The following is a 23,605-nucleotide window of genomic DNA, read 5'->3' as shown; positions in this document are numbered from 1 at the left end:
ATTTCTGTTGGAAACAGGAGGGAGATGGCTGGTACTGGAACTGTCCAGGCTCAAGTTCACTGCTACAGGCCAATGGGAGCTGCTGGAAGTGGCACAGGCTGAGAGATGTGCTTGCCGCCCTTCCTGCAGCCCCCATTGGCCTGGAGTGGCGAACCGCGGCCAGTGGGAGCCGTGATCAGCCGAATCTGTGGACATGACAGGTAAACAAACCAGCCTGGCCCACCAGAGGCTTTCCCTGCACAAGCAGCGGAACAAGTTTGAGAACCACTGGACTAGAGGACTACGTCTGCACTGCAAACTAAGCCTGACTCTGACTCATATTTGAGCCCACACCCCGTTCCGTCCAGGCACAAATCAGAGTGAATCAAGTCACCAAGCACTCAGGAACTGGAATCTAGGACCCTGCTAGGGGGTGGGTCAGAGCCTGAGTCCTGATATGAGTTGGGCCCAAGCCCTGTTGGTTTACGGTGTAGACACAGCTCAGACCACAGACCCTAGTCAGAAGGTCTGTGCAGTGCAGTGTGGGCACATTAGTACAGCTGTGAAACCCAGGCCCAGCAATTGGAAACCCAGGTTTAAAATGCAATGTGGATGCTCAAGCACAGGCTTCGATGTCCCCAAGCCTGAGTCCCACAGACCTGAGTTTACAATGCAGTGTAGATATACCCAAAGTGACCTAACAGGACCTTTCTAGCTCTTATTTCTGTGGTTCTGTAATTCTGTGTCCACTCAGCCTCCACCTGCTTTGTAGATTAACCTGAGCAATTCTTAGGATTCATGGAAATCAGGGCTGGAAGAGATGTCTGAAGTAACCAAATCTAATCCTCTTGGGCTGGCTACTCCATCCTCCTTTATTGTTTTTGAACATTTCCATAAGTAACACCTCTGTGATCTCCTTTGATGACTGTTCCACTAATTGCTCTTACCAGGAGGGTGTTTTTCCTTCTATCTAATCTAAACCTGCCTTTATTTATCATTAGCTTAAGGCCATTATTCCTTGAATTACATTCTTGGCCAGCTTTCCCTGCCTATTCCCCTCACCTATCATTTCCTCTCAAGAACTTGTAGCAAGATGTTATGGGGAAGGAGAAAGCTGAGTCCCACCTCTCTTAGTCGTGGACATCTTACCTGCATCCTGCTATCACAGAATCATAGATTAGAGTTGGAAGAGACCTCCGGTCATCTAGTCCAACCCCCTGCTCAAAGCAGGACCAATACCAACTAAATCATCCCAGTTGGGGCTTTGTCAAGCCGAGCCTTAAAAACCTCTAAGGATGGAGATTCCACCACCTCCCTAGGTAACCCATTCCAGTGCTTCGTCATCCTCTTAGTGAAATAGTGTTTCCTAATATCCAGCCTAGACTTCCCCCACTGCAACTTGAGACCAATGCTCTTTGTTCTGTCCTCTGCCACCACTGAGAACAGCCAAGCTCCATCCTCTTTGGAACCCCCCTTTAGGTAGCTGAAGGCTGCTATCAAATCCCCCCTCACTCTTCTCTTCTTCAGACTAAATAAACCCAGTTCCCTCAGCCTCTCCTCTTAAGTCATGTGCCCCAGACCCCTAATCATTTTCGTTGCCCTCTGCTGGACTCGCTCCAATTTGTCCACATCCTTTCTGTAGTGGAGGGGACCACATTTGGATGCAATACTCCAGGTGTGGCCTCACCGAGGCCAAATAGAGGGGAATAATCACTTCCCTCGATCTGCTGGAAAAGCTCCTACTAATATAGCCCAGTATGCCGTTGGCTTTCTTGGCAACAAGGGCACACTGCTGACTCAAATCCAGCTTCTCGTCCACTGTAATCCCCAGGTCCTTTTCTGCAGAACTGCCGCTTAGCCAGTTGGTCCCCAGCCTGTAGTGGTTAATGGGATTCTTCCTTCCTATGTGCAGGACTCTACACTTGTCTTTGTTGAACCTCATCAGATTTCTTTTGGCCCAATTCACCAATTTGTCTAGGTCATTCTGGACCCTATCCCTACTCTCCAGTGTATGTACCTCTCCCCCCAGCTTAGTGTCATCTGCGAACTTGCTGAGGGTGCAATTCATCCCATCATCCAGATCATTAGTAAAGATGTTAAACAAAACTGGCCCCAGGACTGACCCCTAGGGTACTCCGCTTGATACCAGCCGCCAACTAGACATTGAGCCATTGATCACTGCCTGACAATCTAGCCAGCTTTTAATCCACCCTATAGTCCATTCATCCAATCCATACTTCTTTAACTTGCTGGCAAGAATACTGTGGGAGATCATAACAAAAGCTTTGCTAAAGTCAAGATATATCACATCCATTGCTTTCCCCATATCCACAGAGCCAATTATCTCATCATAGAAGGCAGTCAGGTTGGTCAGGCATGACTTGCCCTTGGTGAATCCATGTTGACTGTTCTTGATCACCTTCCTTTCCTCCAAGTGCTTCAAAATGGATTCCTTGAGGCTGACAGGTCTGTAGTTCCCTGGGTTGTCTTCCCTTTTTTAAATGTGGGAACTATATTTGCCTTTTTCCAATTGTCTGGGACCTCCCCCGATTACCACGAATTTTCAAAGATAATGGCCAGTGGCTCTGCAGTCACATCAGCCAACTCCCTCAGCACTCTTGGATGCATTAGATCTGGACCCATGGACTTGTGCATGTCCAGCTTTCTTAAATAGTCCTTAACCTGTTCTTTCACCACTGAGGGCTGCTCACCCCCTCCCAATACTCTGTTGCCCAGTGCAGCAGTCTGGGAGCTGACCTTGTCTGTGAAGACTGAGGCAAAAAAAGCTTTGAGTACTTCAGCTTTTTCCACATCATCTGTCACTAGGTTGTCTCCTCCATTCAGTAAGGGTCTGACACTTTCCCTGACCTTCTTGTTGCTAACATACCTGTAGAAACTCTTCTTGTTACCGTGCATGTCCCTTGCTAGCTGCAATTCCAGTCGTACCTTGGCCTTCCTGATTACACCCCTGCATGCTCGAGCAATATTTGTATACACTTCCCTAATTATCTGTCCAAGTTTCCACTTCTTGTAAGCTTCCTTTTTGAGTTTAAGATCACTGAAGATTTCACTGTTAAGCCAAGCTGGTCACCTGCTGTATTTGCTATTCTTTCTGCGCATTGGGATGGTTTGTTCCTGCACCCTCAATAAGGCTTCTTTAAAATACAGCCAGCTCTCCTGGTCTCATTCCCCCCTCATATTACCCTCCCAGGGGATCCTTCCCATCAGTTCCCTAATGGAGTCAAAGTCTTCTTTTCTGAAGTCCAGGGTCCGTATTTTGTTACCCTCCTTTCTTCCATTTGTCAGGATCCTGAACTCAACCATCTCATGGTCACTGCTGTCTAGGTTGCTACCCACATCTACTTCCCCTACCAATTCTTCCCTGTTTGTAAGTAGCAGGTCAAAAGGAGCATGGCCCGTAGTCGGTTCCTCCAGCACTTGCACCAGAAAGTTGTGCCCAACACTCTCCAAAAACTTCCTGGATTGTCTGTGCATTGCTGTATTGCTCTCCCAGCAGATGTCAGGGTGATTGAAGTCCTGCATTAGAACCAGGGCCCATGATCTGGAAACTTCAGTTAGTTGTCCAAAGAAAGCCTTGTCTACCTCATCCTTCTGTTCTGGTGGTCTATAGCACATGCCCACCACGACATCACCCTTGTTGCTCTCACCTCTAAACTTAACCCAAAGACTCTCAACAGGCTTTTCTCCAGTTTCATACTGGAGCTCTGAGCAATCATACTGCTCTCTTACATACAATGCAACTCCTCCACCTTTCATAGAATCGTAGACTTTAAGGTCAGAAGGGACCATGATGATCATCTAGTCTGAACTCCTGCACAATGCAGGCCACAGAATCTCACCCACCCACTCCTGTATCAAACCTGTGCCTGAGCCATTGAAGTCCTCAAATCATGGTTTAAAGACTTCAAGGTCAGAGAATCTTCCAGCAAGTGACCCGTGCCCCACGCTGCAGAGGAAGGGGAAAAACCCCCAGGGCCTTTGCCAATCTGCCCTGAAGGAAAATTCCTTCCCAATGCCAAATATGGAGATCACTTAAACCCTGAGCATGTGGGCAAGACTCACCAGCCAGACAGCAGGAAAGAATTATCTGTAGTAACTCAGATCCCAACCCATCTAACATCCCATCACAAGCCAATGGGCATATTTACTGCTAGTAGTCAAAAACCAATTAATTGCCAAAATTAGGCTATCCCATCATACCATTCCCTCCATAAACTTATCAAACCTAGTCTTAAAGCCAGATATGTCTTTTGTCCCCACTGCTCCCCTTGGAAGGCTGTTCCAGAACTTCACTCCTCTGATGGTTAGAAACCTTCATCTAATTTCAAGACTAAACTTCCTGATATCCATTTGTTCTTGTGTCCACATTGGTACTGAGCTTAAATAATTCCTCTCCTTCCATTGTATTTATCCCTCTGATATATTTATAGAGAACAATCATATCTTCCCTCAGCCTTCCTTTGGTTAGGCTAAACAAGCCAAGCTTTGAGTCTCCTTTCATAAGACAGGTTTTCCATTCCTTGGATCATCCTAGTAGCCCTTCTCTGAACCTATTCCAGTTTGAATTCATCCTTCTTAAACATGAGAGTCCAGAACTGCACACAGTATTCCAGTTGAGGTCTTACCAGTGCCTTGTATAATGGTGCTAACATCTCCTTATCTCTACTGGAAATACCGCGCCTGATGCATCTCAAGACTGCATTAGCCTTTTTCACAGCCATATCACATTAGCGGCTCATAATCATCCTGTGATGAACCAATACTCTGAGATCCTTCTCCTTCTCTGTTACTTCCAGCTGATGCCTCCCCAGCTTATAACAATAGTTCTTGTTATTAATCCCTAAATGCTTGACCTTGCACTTTTCACTATTAAATTTCATCCTATTACTATTCCTCCAGTTTACAAGGTCATCCAGATCTTCCTGTATGATATCCTGGTCCTTCTCTGTATTGGCAATACCGCCCAGCTTTGTGTCATCTGCAAACTTTATTAGTACATTCCCACTTTTTGTGCCAAGGTCAGTAATAAAAAGATTAAATAAGATTGGTCCCAAAACCAATCCTTGAGGAACTCCACTAGTAACCTCCCTCCAGCCTGACAATTAACCTTTCAGTATGACCTGTTGTAGTCTCCCCTTTAACCAGTGCCTTATCCACCTTTCAATTTTCATATTGATCCCCATCTTTTCCAATTTAACTAATAATTCCCCATGTGGAACCGTATCAAATGCCTTACTAAAATCGAGGTAAATTAGATCCACTGCATTTTCTTCATCTAAAAAATCTGTTATCTTCTCAAAGAAGGAGATCAGGTTGGTTTGGCACGATCTACCTTTTGTAAAACCATGTTGTATTTTGTCCCAATTACCATTGACCTCAATGTCCTTGACTACTTTTTCCTTCAAATTTTTTTCCAAGACCTTTCATACTACAGATGTCAAATTGACAGGCCTGTAGTTGCGTGGATCACTTTTTTCCCCTTTCTTAAAGATAGGAACTAAATTAGCAATTCTCCAGTCGTACGGTACAACCCCTGAGTTTACAGATTCATTAAAAACTTCTTGCTAATTGTCTTGCTGTTCAAGTTTGGCTTCTACCTCGGATGTGGTAATATCTACCTCCATATCCTCATTCCTATTTGTCATCCTACCATTATCTCTAAGCTCCTCATTAAGCTCATTAAAGACTGAGGCAAAGTATTTGTTTAGATATTGGGCCATGCCTAGATTATCCTTAACCTCCACTCCATCCTCAGTGTTTAGCGGTCCCACTTCTTCTTTCTTTGTTTTCTTCTTATTTATATGGCTATAGAACCTTTTACTATTGGTTTTAATTCCCTTTGCAAGGTCCAACTCTACATAGCTTTTGGCTTTTCTCATTTTATCCCTACATGTTCTGACCTCAATAAGGTAGCTTTCCTTGCTGATCACTCCCATTTTCTATTCCTTGTAGGCTTTCTGCTTTTGCTTAATCACCTCTCTGAGATGCTTGCTCATCCAACTTGGTCTACAACTCCTGCCTGTGAATTTTTTTCCCCTTTCTTGGGATGCAGGCTTCTGATAGTTTCTGCAACTTTGACTTGAAGTAATTCCAGGCTTCCTCCACCTTTAGATCCCCAAGTTCTTCAGTCCAATCCACTTCCCTAATTCCCTTAATTCTTTGAAGTTAGCCTTTTTGAAATAAAAAACCTTAGTCCCAGATCTATTTTTGTTTATCCTTCCATTTAGTTTAAACTGTATTAGCTCATGATCACTCGAACCAAGGTTGTCCCCTACAACCATTTCTTCTATGAGGTCCTCACTACTCACCAAAACCAAATCTAAAATGGCATCCCCTCTTGTTAGTTCAGCAACTACTTGGTGAAGGAATCCATCAGCTATCGCATATAGGAAAACCTGAGCCCTATTATTATTACTAGCACTTGTCCTCCAGTCTATATCTGGGAGGTTAAAATCTCCCATGATCACACAATTCCCATTAGTATTTACTTCATTAAAAACATTAAAAAGGTCTTTATCCATATCCAAATCAGATCTCGGTGGTCTGTAGCACACCCCAAGCACTATCTCAGGGGAGGCTCTAGTAGCTTTATTCCCCAATGTGATTTTTGCCCAGACAGACTCTGTCTTATCCATTCCATCCCTTCTCATTTCTTTACCGTCTACTTCATCATTGATATATAATGCTACTGCACCACCTTTGCCTTTATTTCTGTCTTTCCTAAACAGCACATACCCTTCAATACCTGTACTCCAGTCATGACTACTATTCCACCATGTTTCTGTTATCCCTATAATATCCAGTTTAACTTCCTTAACTGGTAACTCTAGTTCCTCCATTTTGTTACCTAGGCTCCTCGCATTAGTGTACAAACATCTTAATTCTTGCTGTTTGGCTTCACTGACATTCTTTACCCGATTTGGCCCAGACATTCTACTGCCAGTGTCACCTATTAGACTGGTATCTACACTACCCTTCCTCCGTATGTCCATTCTCTACTCATTCTTTCTTGCTTTATTTTCTTCCCTCTCAATGTTAAAATCTGGCGTGGAGATTACTGAACATCTCCCAACCATCTCCCCCCAATTCCTAGTTTAAAGCTCTCTTAATCAGTTGAGCCAGCCTCCATCCTAGAAGTCTATTTTCCTCCCTTCTCAGGTGAAGTCCATCTGAGAGAACAGTCCTCTGTCCATGAATGCCTCCCAGTGGCCATACATCCCAAAGCCCTCCTTATAGCACCACTGCCTGAGTCATCTGTTGATTGTCATAATCTTGTCACACCTTTGTTGCCCTTTTCTAGGAACAGGCAGAATCCCACTGAAGATCACCTGAGCCTCTATTTCCTTAAGTGTCTTCCTCAGCTTGGCATAGTGTCCCTTGATACGTTCCAGTGAGAATCTAGCCGTATCATTCGTTCCCACATAAAGGACAATCAGCGGATTCTTTCCCGCTCCCCTCAGGATCCTCTTCAGCCTCAAGTCCACATCCTGTATCTTAGCACCTGGCAGAAAGCACACCCTTCTGTTCTCTGGATCAGCTCTGGTTACAGGCCTGTCTATTCTTCTCAGTAAGGAGTCCTCAGTCATGTAGACCTGCCTTTTCCTGGTGACAGTGCAATTCTCTGGTCTATCCCCTGTTCCCTCTGGCTCCAAGACCTCTTGATTTCTATTCACCCTTGCAATCCTCTGCAACCCATCCTGTATCCTCCTGGGGCTCATATTTGGTGTTGTCTCCATTGACTCTTCGCCTCTTCCTATAGGACTAGCTGCTCTTATCTTCTTCCTTGCCCTCTCACCTTCAGCGACCACCTGCTGTGCCCCTTCTTCATTTTCCAACTCTGCAAACCTGTTCCTGAGCTCTATTTCTCCTTCACTGGCCCATCTTTTCCTCTGCCTGGTTCTCTTAGTCACATGCTTCCACCATCCACTTTCCTCACCCAGCAGTCTCCCCTCAGAGTTCTTTGGTCCTGCTTCCATCTGCAAGTCTGAGCTTTTCCCTTCAGCCTCATCATGTCTTTGCTCCATCATCTGCTGGAACCCCCTTCTAAACTTGACCGGAGTTTCCACCTGCATCTCCAATCCTCGGATCTTTTCTTCCATCAGCTCTATCTGGTGGCACTTCATGCAGACGAAACTCTTTTCAGGTACCCCCTCCAGGATCACGTACATGCTGCAGCTTCCACATCCAGTCATCTTCGTTGTGTCTTCCACTGTTTGGGTCACTACAACTGCTGCTTCTTTATCTGTCATAGGCTTCCCACCTAAATTCTGTAAATCTGGGAAACACAAACCAACCCAAAACACCACCACCCACAGCAAAACAAACCCCTCCTGTACCTGTCCTTCCTGAACAGTTTATGCCCATCCATGACAGTGCTTCAGTCATGTGACCTGCCCCACCAAGTTTCTGTTATTCCAATCACATCATAGTTCCTTGATTGTGCCAGGACTTGCAGTTCTTCCTGCTTGTTTCCCAGGCTTCTTGCGTTCGTGTACACGCACCTAAGATAACTAGCTGATTGCCCTACTTTCTCAATATGAATCAGGAGGCTTCCAGTCATGTACCATACTCCTTGTGTTTCCTGCTACCCAAGCAGTATTTTAACTCCTTACATGATGACAGGGCAAGATCCATCTTTTCTTTAGAGTTGTGACCTATGCAGCTCTATCAATATGTTGTACAATAGTATCTGTCATCCAAGGACCACAAACTGCTGTACAATCAATTAATTCACATTACAGCCCCACTGTGAGGTAGGTCATTCATATTATCCCTATATTACAGATATGGGAACTGATGCACAGAGAAATTAAAACACTTGCCTGTGGTCACACAGCAAATTGGGAATAATGTCCAGGAGTCCTGACTCCCAGTACCCTGCTGTAACCACTAGACTTGCCTCCTGCTATTAGCAGATATTTCCAATCATAGAATGTCAGGGTTGGAAGGGACCTCAGGGGGTCATCTAGTCCAACCCCCTGCTTGAAGCTGGACTAATCCCCAGACAGATTTTTGCCCCAGATTCCTAAGTGGCCCTCCTTAAAGATTGAACTCATGACTCTGAGTTTAGCAGGCTATTGCTCAAACCACTGAGCTATCCCTCCCACCTGGGTGGAGATAGGACATGAGTAAAGGAAGGCTCCGGGTTACTACACAGAAATTCTTTCCTACGTACCTGGCTGCTGGTCTCGCCCACAGGCTCAGGATCTAACTGATCGCCATATTTAAGGTTGGGAAGGAATTTTCTCCTGGCAGATACCCTAGGGTTTTTTGCCTTCCTCTGCAGCATGGGGGCCAATTCACTTGCTGGTTTGAATTAGAGGAGGGATGGGCAAACTTTTTGGCCCGAGGGCCACATCTGGGTGTGAAAATTGTATGGCGGGCCATGAATGCTCATGAAATTGGCATTGGGGTGTAGGAGGGGGTGAGAGCTCTGGCTGGGGGTGTGGGCCCTGCAGTGGAGCCAGAAATGAGGAGTTCAGGGTGTGGGAGGGGGCTCCAGGCTGGGGAAGAAGTTTCGGGTATGTGTGTGTGAGGGCTCTGCTGAGGGTGCAGGCTCTGGGGTGGGGCTGCGAATGAGGAGTTTGGGGTGCAGGAGGGTGCTCGGGGTTGGGATTGAGGGGTTTGGAGGGAAGGAGGGGATCAGGGCTGGGGCAGAGGGTTGGGGCATGGGAGGGACTCAGGGGTGCAGGCTCTGGTTGGCGCTTACCTCATGCAGCTCCCAGAAGCAGCAGCATGTCCTCCCTCCTGCTCCTACACGAAGGCACAGCCAGGCATGGAGCTCCCTGGCTTACCCTAAATGTAGCAGCTGGTGGGGGAACATGCTGCTGCTCCTGGGAGCCATGCAGAGCTGCAGCACACATGCATGGAGTGGCCCCCGAGCCCACTCCCCGGCTGGAGCGCAGGAACAGGGCAAGCCCCAGACCCTGCTCCCCAGCGGGAGCTCGAGGGCTGGATTAAATTGGCTGGCGGACCAGATGTGGCCTGCGGGCCATAGTGTGCCCACTCCTGAACTAGAGTGAATGGTGAATTCTCCAACTTGACGTCTTTAAATTGTGATTAGAGGATTTCATTAACTCAACTAAAGGTGAGGGGTCTGTTATAGGAGTGGGTGGGTGAAGTTCTGTGGCCTGTGACATGCAGGAGATCAGAGTAGATGATCGCAATGGTCCCTTCTGACCTATGAGTCTTGTTGTAAGGCCACTGCTACAGCTGTTTTCCTCTCTTTCTCGGAGAGAATACCACCCTGTCTCCTTGCCCAAAGGAGCTTTGTAGACTTCTTCCAAAGCTAAGCTCCTTCCTCATGGCAGCGCACTGAGCTATTGCTCTGCCCCATGTCACAAGGCAGACTCAATCCGGCAGGTGCTATCTTAAATCAGACCCAGCTTGGCAGTACCGATGATGCAAGGCCAGGCCTTGGCTGGTTCTGTTTGTTCCACAGCCTGTTGAGAATTCACCCCCGCTTAGGACAGCAGTGAAAAGAGCAATTTCCACCTCCTCTAGGCTGAAGCTATTTTTTCCCCTTTGAATAATATACAAATATGAGGTGAATGCTGAGAAAGGCATGTCCAGCTGCTCTCTGCCACCTGATAGTCCTAGCACAGGATGAGCAATCGCTTTACATCAGGGCTTATTTCCAAGGACAGAGTCAGCACAGAAGGCTCCCAGGAAAGCCACATATTTAAATCAAAGCATTTCTTATGGCAGAATAATCTCCCATGGCTGGAGGTGACGTAAGGATGTTGCTAGCTAGACGGAGGGGTTCCTAGCACCATTGCAGGCTGAGCTAGTACTTTCCTGTCCCGATATACTCCCTTTTGGGTGAGGCTTCTCTCAGCAGGATCCCTGGTGGAAGAGTTCTCAGTAGCGACTCGCAGGCTGATGGCACTCCATGGCGGTTCACATGGCCTTTTACTAGACTGCGACTCTCTGCTGCTTGAGAGGATGGAGACAAACTTTTCTGCCCCGATGAGGCCGTAGCACAATGGTCTGGTCAGTGACAAACCAAGGAATAACAGAAAAGAATGGGGGGTGGGGTGGTAAAGGCTATGGCGAGGAGAGCTAGAGAAACTACTGCACCTAAATACTCACATTCTGCACTTCATGGCTTTGACTGAACTCTGGGCTATGTTGGCTGCCATGGGAGCCCAGCTGAAGGGACACTAGGGTCATGCAAGGGGCATGCAGTGCATCATACTGCTGGGGACTCAAGCCAGCCAGAGCAGCCCCAAAGGGATGTGGTGCTGGTTTGGAAAGGGGTGTTACTATAGTGCTTGGGCCTGGATTCAGCACAGCCTCTGCTGGCTCTAGTGGCACCTATGCACAATTTAAAACTGCCCTCCCGTTAAGAAGCCCTTTAGTTCCTCTTGAGCAAACACCACCTGCCCTTTCCTAGTGAAGGATCCCCCCAATCCATGCCCACAGAGATGGTGTGTGTGGGGGTGCCCTCTGGAGTCTCCTGAACCAGAGGGGTGAATCAAGATTGCGGTTCAAAACCAGCTGTTTTTTAAAAAGTGAACTTGATTCTGCACAGGGAATGGATGACTCAGTGGATCAGTAATGGGAGCACAGTGCTGGATTTTTAGGCTGTGAAACCATTAAAGACCATTTAGACTGTCCAATCAAATCCCTGCTTTTTGCAGAATACCACCCTATGGCATTCCCACTAACACTATATCTAACCTGCCTTTGAATCTTGGTGGTCATGATCCTCCGCCACCTCCCAGGGAATCTGTTCCACGGCTCACTTGCTCTTGCAGGGAAGAACTCCATCTACCTCACCAGAGTGCTTCCATCTTTAGCCTCAGGCCACGGATCCCTGCCCTGCCACCTTTAATGTGTGAATAACCAACCCCCTTTTTCCACTGAGACTCTAATTCAGAAGGTCCTTCTGAATCTTCTCTTTTCTAGTCTACTTCTCCAGCTCTCTTGTCTCTCCTTCGAAGCTGTAGCAGTTTTGTTGCCCTTCTTTGTATTTTCCCTAATTTTTCCATCTCATTCTTAAACTGCAGAGATATCCAATGATGCAAGAATTCCAGGTATAGTTGCAACAGGGCTATTTAGAGTGACCCCATTATGTTCATAAGAACATAAAAATGGCCCTACTGGGTCAAACCAAAGGTCTTCTAGCCCAGTATCCTGTCTTCCAACAGTGGCCAGTGCCAGGTGCCCCAGAGGGAATGAACAGAACAGGTAATCATCAAGTGATCCACCCCCTGTCACTCATTTCCAGCTTCTGGCAAACAGAGGCTAGGGAGACCATTTCTGCCCATCCTGGCTAATAGCCATTGATTTTGATCTACCCTCCATGAATTTATCTAGTTCTTTTTTGAACCCTGTTATGGTCTTGGCCTTCATCCTCTGGCAAGGAATTCCACAGGTTGACTGTGCATTGTGTGAAGAAATACTTCCTTTTATTTGTTTTAAACCTGCTGCCTATTAATTTTATTTGGTGACCCCTAGTTCATGTGTTATGAGAAATAGTAAACAACTCTTTATTATCTACTTTCTCTACATCAGTCACATCTCCCCTTAGCAGTCTCTTTTCCAAGCTGAAAAGTCCCAGTCTTCTTAATCTCTCCTCAAACAGAAGTCGTTTCATACCCCTAATAATTTTTGTTGCCCTTTTCTGAACCTTTTCCAAATCCAATATATCTTTTTTGAGATGGGGTGACCACATATGCATACAGTATTCAAGATGTGAGCGTACCATGGATTCCCTAGATGAATAGGTGAAACCCCTATCCAAGAACAGGGGACTAGAAGAATCCTTTTCCACAAGTGCAAGAATAACACTGGCATTTCCTGTAAGAGTGTTATACTGTGAAGGGCTCATATTAAGGTCGCTATCTCCTATCTGCCTGGGGCTTTCACAGACTCAGATTTGTGGATGTGCTGTTTATTTCCTTTCCCTAGCGCACGCTTAACACTTTACATCCTTGGCCACTCCACTCATCTCATTGCATGCAAACCACTGCAGGTCACTTACAGGTCAATTCACCACTCCAACCCTCACATGTTTACTACCCCTCCAATTTGGTAGTGTTAGCAAATTTGATCACTGTTGAATTTAAACCTTCCTCTAGACCGTTGGGGGCACTATTAAATAATAGAGATCCAGTGCTCACCCATATGATGCTCCATTTGGAGGTCTTAAATGAGTAATCTTTGCTCTCTGCTTGTCATCCAATTTCTAATCCAGACTCTCGTAATTTCCATCTGGTTGGTATTTATCCAGTGTATACAGTCATTGGTCTGATTCACCGTTGCCTTTAACCTTGTGGTTACTTTTATACCTGTGCAAAGTGAATGTAAAATGGACAACCATTTTCAGAGATGGTATTGTTTTACACTCCCTCAGCAAAGGTGTAAACCACAGCTGAAGGAGTTTCACCCATTAACACCAGTGGAGACTTGACCCCTAGCTGTAGGGCAGTGGAGAATCAGGCTGTGTTTGGTTCAGTCATAGAGACCCCCTTGGGACTGTCACCTGATGTGCTGAAACTACCTCTGAGCCCGTTTTCCCTGTCAGTTTGGGTCTCCAGAACTCTGTCTTGTTGAGCCAGACATGCTACCCTGCTGCAACACAGACACGGGGTCTGAATCACACCCCCAAAGCTGCAGACTTAATTGAAAACAGCTCAGCAAGTACTCCTGTCTCCAGTACCCAGACATGCAGCTCCCAATGGGATCCAAACCCCAAATAAATCTGTTTTACTCTGTATAAAGCTTATACAGGGTAAACTCATAAATTGTCCACCCTCTATAACACTGATCGAGAGATATACACAGCTGTTTGCTCCCCCAGGTATTAATCACTTACTCTGGATTAATTAATAAACAAAAGTGATTTTATTAAGTATAAAAAGTAGGATTTAAGTGGTTTCAAGTAATAACAGATGGAACAAAGTAACAGGTTTCAGAGTGGTAGCCGTGTTAGTCTGTACCAGCAAAAAGAATGAGGAGTACTTGTGGCACCTTAGAGATTAACAAATTTATTTGGCATAAGCTTTCGTGGGCTAAAACCCACTTCATTGGATGCATGGAATGGAAAATACAGTAGGAAGATATATATAAACAGAGAACATGAAAAAATGGGTGTTGCCATACCAACTATAACAAGGCTAATCCATTAAGGTGGGCTATTATCAGCAGGAGAAAAAAAACTTTTGTAGTGATAATATTTCCAGCAGTTAATAAGAAGCTGTGAGTAACAGTAGGGGAAAAATTAGCACGAGGAAATAGTTTTACTTTATGTAATGACCCATCCACTCCCAGTCTTTATTCAAGCCTAATTTAATGGTGTCCAGTTTGCAAATTAATTCCAATTCTGCAGTTCCTTGTTGGATCTGTTTTTGAGTTTTTGTGTTGGAGTATTGCGATTTTGAGGTCTGTAATTGAGTGACCAGGGAGGCTGAAGTGTTCATCAACTGGTTTTTGAATGTTATAATTCTTGACATCTGATTTGTGTCCATTTATTCTTTTGTTTAGAGACTGTGTGGTTTGGCCAATGTACATGGCAGAGGGACATTGCTGGTACACAATGGCATATATCACATTGGTAGATGTGCAGGTGAACGGGCCTCTGACAGTGTGGCTGATGTGATTAGGTCCTAAGATGGTGTCCCCTGAATAGATATGTGGACAGAGTTGTCAACATGCTTTGTTACAAGGATAGGTTCCTGGGTTACTGTAGGCCAGTCCTCGCTTATGGACAGCTCCCAACCTGAAGCAAATACTCACCAGCAACCACACACCACACAACAAAAACACTACGCTTATTACAGTTACATCATATTCACACTTATAAACATATTTCCATAAAACATAAGCTGTGCAATGTCACAAAGGCCTGTTATGTGGTGAGAAGCACAGGCAATAGAGAGAGTAAGGTTGGGCAATGGATGCATTGCAGTGGTAGCAGAGTCAGGGGATCAAGGGGGACTAAGAAGCAAGAGAGGTCTATAGGGAGCAGAGAATGGGAACAGGATAACAGCTGCTTGCACTAGCAGTTTATAAGGTTCCATGGCTCTCCAAAGCTGTCTGATAGGCAGAACTGGGTGAAATTTTTCAACTAAAAATATTTTGATAAAAAAATGCAGATTCAGTGACAGCAAAATGTCAATTTTGCCAAATTGTTCATTTTAGAGCAAAAAAAATCGAAAAAACCCCCAAAACATTCATATTTTCTAAATAAATGTTTTGACAATTTTTCAATTGAAAATGACTTTCTGTTTTGAAATTTCCTTTTTTAAAAAATATAGTTACATCATTAAAAATGCTGAAAATGGAAAAAAATCAACTTTCTGATCCACTGAAAAATTTGAAAAATGTTTTCAATTAAATTAGTGTTTTTTCTGTTTTTTCAGAATTGCTAGCAAACTGAAAAATGTGTTATTCACCCAGCTCTAATTGTAGGTCCATATGGTGTCCCTAGACCACAGGAAACCTCTGCACCATACTATTCTGTTCTGAAATCCCTTTTTCATCAGGTTTGGTTCCTCTCAGTCATCTCATCAGAACAGTTTTTTTTATTTTCAGCAACAGTATAGATGGACTCAGATGTGGAACAGGTTCAGACTTTCCCACCCTTCCTCACAGAGGTGCCAACCCCAGGCAGAAGACAGATAAACCAGATCAGGACTCTTGTCCCAGCTTGTTATCTTATGGTAGGAATTTAAGTCAGTGCAGAAGTGCTTCAAAATATCTCATTTTAAACTTATCTGCTGGACTATTTTTAGCCCCTGGAACTCGAGTCTTTCTAAATATGGTGTGGAGGAAGAAGTGGGGTGTTAGGGGAGAGTGGGAGAATTTCCTCCTCTGCTTGACATGGGCCCAGCTGCCTAAGTGGATGCACCAGAATTACAGCATACTGCGCTGGAAAAGGAAACTGTATTATTTTAAGCCATCATTCTGATGTACAGGCCACACCAGTCAGGGTAAGGTGATGCTTATAAATAAATACCTTATACAGTGGAGACTGTGTAAAATTCCCTCTGGATGCAGTGAGGGTGAGCCTAATAAAGGTGCTATCTGACTGCTGCTGGAGTGTAGGCAGTGTGGGTCATGACAAATATTGACCGTCTGATCAGCACTTTGAACTCTGAATCTTTTGCACCATGGTCTGTGCTTTGCTACTTGACCCCCCAGCTTTGGCAGCCGTGACTCTTAGATGATCACAGTTATATGGTCACTAATAAAACTGAGAAGTGCTGCTACTCACTAGGGGTTTGGAAGACCAAAGGGCACAGTTTGGGGGTAGAAGGTGGTAACCAGATATGGTTCCAATCTCTGTCCTGTGGATCTCATCTGAGTTCTGTTCCCTGCCATGTGGAGCAATGATGAGCAGTGACCTTCAGCCCATGTTGGGCAGTGTGCAGATGGCCACTGCTAAGAGAAAACCAACCACCTCCCTGTTTTAATCATGGTGGAAGTGCTCAACCTCACTAGGGCCCATGCTCCCAAGGGGATTGTTCCTGTTCCCTTTGGCAAATCATGATCCCTACCTACCACCTGTAAGCAAGAAACCATCACTGTTTTCACCTTGTCTCTCCATGTTTTAGAAGGAGGCTATTGAGAAGATGTCAATGAGATGATTACAGCTATGTGTGGCTTTCTATCAGTTGGAGTCTAGACTTGAGGATGGCACAGAGAGTGCACTTATAGAATCATAGATTATTAGGGTTGGAAGGGACCTCACCTAGTCCAAACCCCTGCTCAAAGCAGGACCAATCCCCAAATGGTCCCCTCAAGGACTGAACTCACAACCCTGGGTTTAATAGGCCAATGCTCAAACCACTGAGTTATCTATGTCTGGGCTGATTATCATTTTCTGACACTGGGCAGAGGTTATGTGTCTAGTGGAGGGACTTTGTCTCTGGAACTCAGTTACTCACATGCTGACTGATCTTATGCTTACGAAGTCAATGGCAGAACTTTCACTGACTTCACTGCTTCAGGATCAAGCCCATGGTGCTTGCAGCACTCAGCTGTGGTGGTTTTCAGGGCATTATTGCTAAGTGAATGTAATTAATTTAGCAAGTCCCCTGATTGGGACACGTATCAAAGGGGGGATGTGGTTAGCTGATGGCTGAAGGATGGCATGGTGGAGATGAGTGTGATTAAATTGACTTGTTGCCAATTACTGGCAACATTCTATGATCTATTTGTAACTATGTAATGTGCTCAGGTCTTAAGTTGACAGGAACAATAATTACCTTAAAATAAACACATACATACACCTCTGAGTCCTTCTCCTCACAGTGAATAATTTCTTGGCTCCAGGGTCTCCAAGGCCCAGTTGAAAGCAATCCCACTGCAAATGGAAAATAGGAATCCCAATCAATGACTCATGTTGTCTCATCAGGGCTGAAAGGGATGTGGAAAGGGAAACTTACAGGGAGATAATAAGGAGGTATAGGAACAAAGTCAAAGAGAGGGTCCAAACTGAAGTACTGTTAGCAAAGGCCATAAACAGGAACCAGCAGAAGGTTTATGTAAATCCACTGGAAGTATGAGGATGATGCAGGAAGGGAGGGCTGCTGCTCAACAGGGAAGGGGAGCAGCTAACAGATGGCAAAGAGAAAGCTGATATGCTGACAGTTACTTTGCTTTAGTCTTCTTTAAAACAGATTATAGTAACAGGAGAATAAGTAAGGCCAGGTCCTCCCTTATTGTAATCAGCATAGTTCCATGGAAATAGATGGAGTTACGCTGACTTACATCAGCACAGGATCTGGCCCTTAATAAACAAGGAGTGGAAGCATTCACAAGACAGGATCGGGGCGAGCAGATTACAAATAACTTGTTACACTGAGTATATTGAAAAGAGCAGGGCTTGGTCACATTCACCCTCAAGGTTTAACCTGAGGAACTAGTGGAAGATGTGTCAGACATTATTTCTGAGAGCTCCTGGAGGACCAGAGAGATCTCCGAGGAAGAGAGCAAACATAGTGCCTATATTTAAGAAAGAGGCATGGAGATACAGAGAATTACAGAGCAGTATGTTTAGCTCCAACAAAGTACTGAGGCAGTCAGTTTGAAAGCACCAGCAGAAAATAAGGTGATAAATAATGAACAACATAGATTTATCACAACCAAAGAGATCAGACAGCCATGTGACAAGATAACAGGCTTAGTCGCTGGAGGAAATGCAGTGCACACAGTACACGCTGACTTTAGTAAGATACTTGATATGGTTCCACATGACATTCCCATAAGGCAATGAAAGCCATGTGGATTAGGTGGAACCACTGTATGATGCTACACAATTGACTAAGAATAGAATAGAGAGAATAGTTATTAATGGTTCATGATGTCTCACTGGGAGGAGGTTTTGACTGGGGTTCTGCCAGTGTCCATTCTGGGTCCAGCAGTACTACTTCTGCCTTGTCTCCCTTGTGGCCAGCAAACACTAATCTATATCAATCACATGCTGCCTTCTCCACCTCCACGTTATGTGACTGCAGAAGACAGGAGGATTTAAAACAAACAGACAGAGCTTTAAGTCAGCATTTCCCTTCTTCTCTCAGCATGTCTTGTCCTATGTGGGTCTCTCTATGGTGGAGCTGGAGTTGTAATTTACAACTCACATAGACATACCCATGCTAGCTCTGATCAAGCTAACAAGCTAAAAGTAGCAGGTTAGCCATGTTTGCAGAGGCAGCAGGACAGGCTAGCCACCCTGAGTAAGTACCTAGGGTTTCAGAAGGGATTGTACTTGGGGAGGTTGGCTCCTCATGCAGCCTACACAGTGGCAGCTATGCTGCTATTTTTAGCGCAGTAGCTCAATCAGAGCCAGCGCAGGTACATCTACCCATGCTGGAAATTACACCTCCAACTCCAGTGTGGATATTTCAATTTCCTCAGGGCAGGGACTAGTTTTATTTGTTTCTTTTGCAGTCCTGACCTCACTGTGGTTAACAAATAACACTCACTCAAGAACACTAATACTCATTTTAATGAATGGCTTGGAGGATGGAGTGGAGATTATGGTGCATTTAGCAATATGCAGCTGAAATAAAGAAAGGAAGGAGTTGCACAGTTGGTTCTCCAGAGGATGGGCTATCTAAATGTAGTAGGAGCTTGATAGATGGGAGAAATGGGCTAAAGTCAATCAAATAACAAAGACAAATGCAAAGAAATTCAGGACTAATAAAATGCACAGATACAGACAGTGAGTATAGCTGGCTATGGTACAATAGAGTAATTGCTGAGGGTTACAATGAATGACACCCAGAATATGAGAGAGACAAGGTGGGTGAGGTAATATCTTTAACTGGACCAACTTCTGTTGGTGAAAGAGACAAGCTTTTGAGCTACATAGAGCTCTTCTTCAGACCTTCGGCTTTGTGTAGCTTGAAAGCTTGTCTCTTTCACCAACAGAAGTTGGTCTAATGAGAGATATTCATAGAATCATAGAATAGGGTTAGAGGAGACCTCAGGAGATCATCTAGTCCAACCCTCTGCTCAAAGCAGGACCAAGACCAACTAAATCATCCCAGCCAGGGCTTTGTCAAGCAGGGTCTTAAAAACCTCTAAGGATGGAGATTCCAGCACCTCCCTAGGGAACCCATTCCAGTGCTTCACCATCCTCCTAGTGAAATAGTGTTTCCTAATATCCAACCTAAACTTCCCCCACTGCAACTTGAGACCATTGCCCCTTGTTCTGTCATCTGCCACCAGTAAGAACAGCCTAGCTCCATCCTCTCTGGAACCCCCCTTCAGGTAGTTGAAGGCTGCTGTCAAATCCCCCCTCACTCTTCTTTTCTGCAGACTAAATAAGTCCAGTTCCCTCAGCCTCTCCTCATAAGTCATGTGCCCCAGCCCTCTAATCATTTTGTCGCCCTCAGGTGGACTCTCTCTTTCTGTAGTGGGGGGCCCAAAACTGGACACAATACTCCAGATGAGGCCTCACCAATGCGGACTAGAAGGGAATAATCACTTCCCTCAATCTGCTGACAGCCCAGTATGCCATTAGCCTTCTTGGCAACAAGGGCACACTGTTGATTCATATCCAGCTTCTCATCCACTGTAACCCCTAGGTCCTTTTCTGCAGAACTGCCTCTTAGTCGGTCAGTCCCTCGTCTGTAGCAGTGCATGGGATTCCTCCGTCCTAAGTGCAGGACTCTGCACTATTCTTGTTGAACCGCATCAGATTTCTTTTGGCCCAATCCTCTAATTTGTCTAGGTCACTCTGGACTCTATCCCTACCCTCCAGCATATCTACTTCTTCCCCCAGCTTAGTGTCATCTGCGAACTTGCTGAGGGTGCAATTAATCCCATCATCCAGATAATTAATGAAGATTTTGAACAAAACCAGCCCCAAGACTGACCCCAGGGGCACTCCGCTTGATAACGGCTGCCAACTAGACTTCGAGCCATTGATCGCTACCCTCACCCACCCTGTCTCTCTAATATCTTGGGGCCATGGCTCTAACAACACTGCAAACAATGAGAATATAAAAAATGCAAAAGCCAGACTCACTGGTATGCCCTGGCTGCTTTGTGCTGCTCCAGTGAGCCAAAGCAGCTATGAACTTTGCAAGAAGAAAGTTTCCCCAGTTGTAGCCTTGTCCCAGAATGCTACACAGGTGACACTAAGAACGAGGTGTTAGAGAGGCAACACTGGCTACACATGCAGTTTTCGTGAGTACATCTGCCTGGGGAACACTTTGCCATCCAACCCATCCAGATGAGCACTTTCTGATGGAAGGGAACTTGCCTGAGGGAACAGCCTCTCCCTCGGATTGTTCAGGGCTCCAGGAGGAAACAGCAAGTCTCACATGACTTTGCAAAAAGTGGAGATGCCTTCGCTCCTCTCTCCTTGGTAAAACTCTTAACTATTACTGCAGCAGAAGGTCAGTCATGTTTCAAGTCTTCATAGCCAAGAGTTTCCAAAGTAAGTAGTAATTTGGGCTATACTTTAAAGAAGCCTGATTTGCAGAAAGAGTTGAGCACCTTGTCCCTGAAAATCAAGGCTCTTTAAACTGGTGTCTCAAATTGGGCTCCCAAAAATCACTAGTCACTTTTGAAAATCTTGGCTCCTGAGAGTATTAAGGACCAGATTCAGCAAAATACTTAAATATAGATTGAATTTTAAACATGTGCTTAAGTACGACTTCAGTAGGAGTAAGTGCTTTTCTGAATAGAGATGGACCTAAGCACAAACATAAAGTTAAGCATGTATTTAAATGCTGAATGGGAGCTTACATCAGTAAACCACCTTTCAGAGGTGATGGTTGTATTCCAATTCCTAGGAATGAGGAAAGGGCTTTTTTTGTCCCAAGAGTTATGCCATTAATTTAAAGAAAATAATATATTAATTATTTATAAACCTATTGTTTGCAACTCCCACACTAGCTGTGGGGTGATAAGCTGGCTCTGAATAGGGAAATGCCTTGGAGTCCAGTGGAACCTATTCAAGAACTTATTTTGAAAGGACCTCAAATCTAAAGAACATGAAGTTTCCATAGCCTCTAATGCAGGGGTCCCCAACGTGGTGCCTGCGGGCACCATCTTAATGCGCCCACGTCCTGGCCCCCGGGAGAGCACCCGCTGAAATGCCACAGCAGCATTTTGGTGGGGACGCCTCTCGATGACGAAGCTTGTCGCGGACAAGTGATGTCATCGAGAGGTGTCACTCCCAAATTTCAGCAGCGACGCCTCTCGATGATGCCGATTGCCGTCGACAAGTGACATCATCGAGAGGTGTAGCTGCCGAAATTCGGCGGCATTTTGGCGGGTGCTCTACCGCAGCAGTGGACCTTTGGCTGGCGCCTGCCAGCCAAAAAGGTTGGGGACCACTCCTCTAATGACTGACTGAGTTATCTGCAACATCGGCTATGGAAGAATGACCTTCTGGAACAGAAATACCTGGAAAAATAGAATTCCAGGTGACACCATTTGAAAGAGCGGCATTCCATAATTATTTAATCACATAGGAATATATTCCCATTTATGATCTTAGCAGTTGCATTCCTTCTTTTATGGAGATTGCTTCATAATGCTTCTTAGGGCTTGGGTCTTTATTAATAAAAGCTCCCACTAAGCCTAATTGTTGTGTAGCAGACAAATGAGCCCTCAGTATTAGGTATGTGAGTGGCTCAGCTAATTTGTGTATTCACTTGTTTTTGTTCTTAAGTCCTGATCCTGCAATAATTTCTGTATACGCTTAACTTTCCTACAATAAGTAGTTCCACTGATTTCATGGTAGTAAAGATAAGCCTGTGCATGAGTTTTTCTAGGATCAGTGCCTAATTGCATAAATTACTCCTTATGGATTATTTTTACAGAATGTAATAGGGACAAATCAGCATTCTATAGATATTAACTAAAAGGTTTCTATAGAAATTACCCTCAATACCTATAGAATTTAGTGGAATTATATCCTTCCTGTAGAATTTTTAAACTGCTTGTTTGAATTTTTAAACTGCTTGTTATTAGAGAGTGATATTCCTGCTATAGACACCCATGGGTTGTTTTAAAATAATTTTAAAAGGTTACCATGTTCTACTAGATTCTATAGGACTTTTCCCTAAGGTATCTTATTCCTGAATGTATAAACGTTCATAATGGAAGATGATTAAACTCTTTTGTTTTCTCACACTCTGAGAGCCCATACATGCGAGAGCAGATCTGTTCTTCAGGGATATTACCTGCTGAACTCCCATTTACTGCAGTAAGGCAGTGACTATTGGATTTCAGGGGCACCGTCAGACCTTCACTGGCCGGTCTCTGCTCTAATACGCTCACCCTAGAGAGGAGTTGCCTGACTCATGGGGCACTGTGTTTCTAAATCGCTGATTGCTGCGAAGGGAGGATCACCTGGTAAGGCCACTTTTAAAAAGTTGGGAGGGTAACTGAGAGTGACTTTATTGCTCACAGTTAAGATGAGCTGTTGGTACAAACTCAGCTAGACACAGTGTAAAGAGGTGCTGTGCAAGCCTCCACCACAGAGGTTTGAAAACAAACTCCAGCTCTGCCCCACAAATCACTCCCTGCCCCACCATCACTACTCATTCCCAGGTCCTCACATCATTCTAACACAATTCTGTCTCGCCTTCCCACTTCTCTCTCCAGTGCTGGGCGTCCACACAGCTCTGCCAATACATCCCAGTCTACGCATCCAGTGCCGGTCTTCTAGTACCATTCCTCAGCCCTTCATATGGATGTGTCAGCACACCTTAGCCCTTAGGTAACATCCTCTGCAGTCCAGTTCTGGGTCTCCCATACGCAACTCAACCATGAATGTACAGGCACTCAGTAACCTTGACACACCTCTATCAATGTAGCCCTGAGTCCCTGTCCTGGATTGGGTCTCCTAGGGTATAGAATAAAAGTGATACACACAGGAAGAGAGAATCTCTCCCCCAATAGCTCTTCCTCCTTGTCTTGATTTGAGAACTGCATGGTTCCTAAATGTTTGTGCTGAATGGACCCCCTCCTTTTGTGTGCATTTCTCCTGCACCTCCCATTGGGACAGGAGACAGCAGCAACCCAAGAGTATGGAAAGAAATGAGTACTTTAGCTCTAAATGCTTCACAACGAGGGGCTGGAAACACTGTTCATTCTCTGACGCTTGCACTGCACAAGATTGCTGGTAGCC

The 23,605-nt window shown here is 45.1% G+C and overlaps 1 protein-coding gene across 1 annotated transcript in view; it reads left to right on the top strand.

Annotated features, from left to right (window-relative positions):
- The window catches only part of SYNPO2L (synaptopodin 2 like), a 60,117-nt gene that overhangs the window by 24,700 nt on the left and 11,812 nt on the right, over positions 1–23,605 (top strand). The gene's annotated exons all lie outside the window — the stretch shown is intronic.

Source organism: Gopherus flavomarginatus, chromosome 6 (genome assembly GCF_025201925.1).
Source record: "Gopherus flavomarginatus isolate rGopFla2 chromosome 6, rGopFla2.mat.asm, whole genome shotgun sequence".
NCBI classification, from domain to species: domain Eukaryota; kingdom Metazoa; phylum Chordata; order Testudines; family Testudinidae; genus Gopherus; species Gopherus flavomarginatus.
This window is presented reverse-complemented; position numbering and strand designations above follow the sequence as displayed.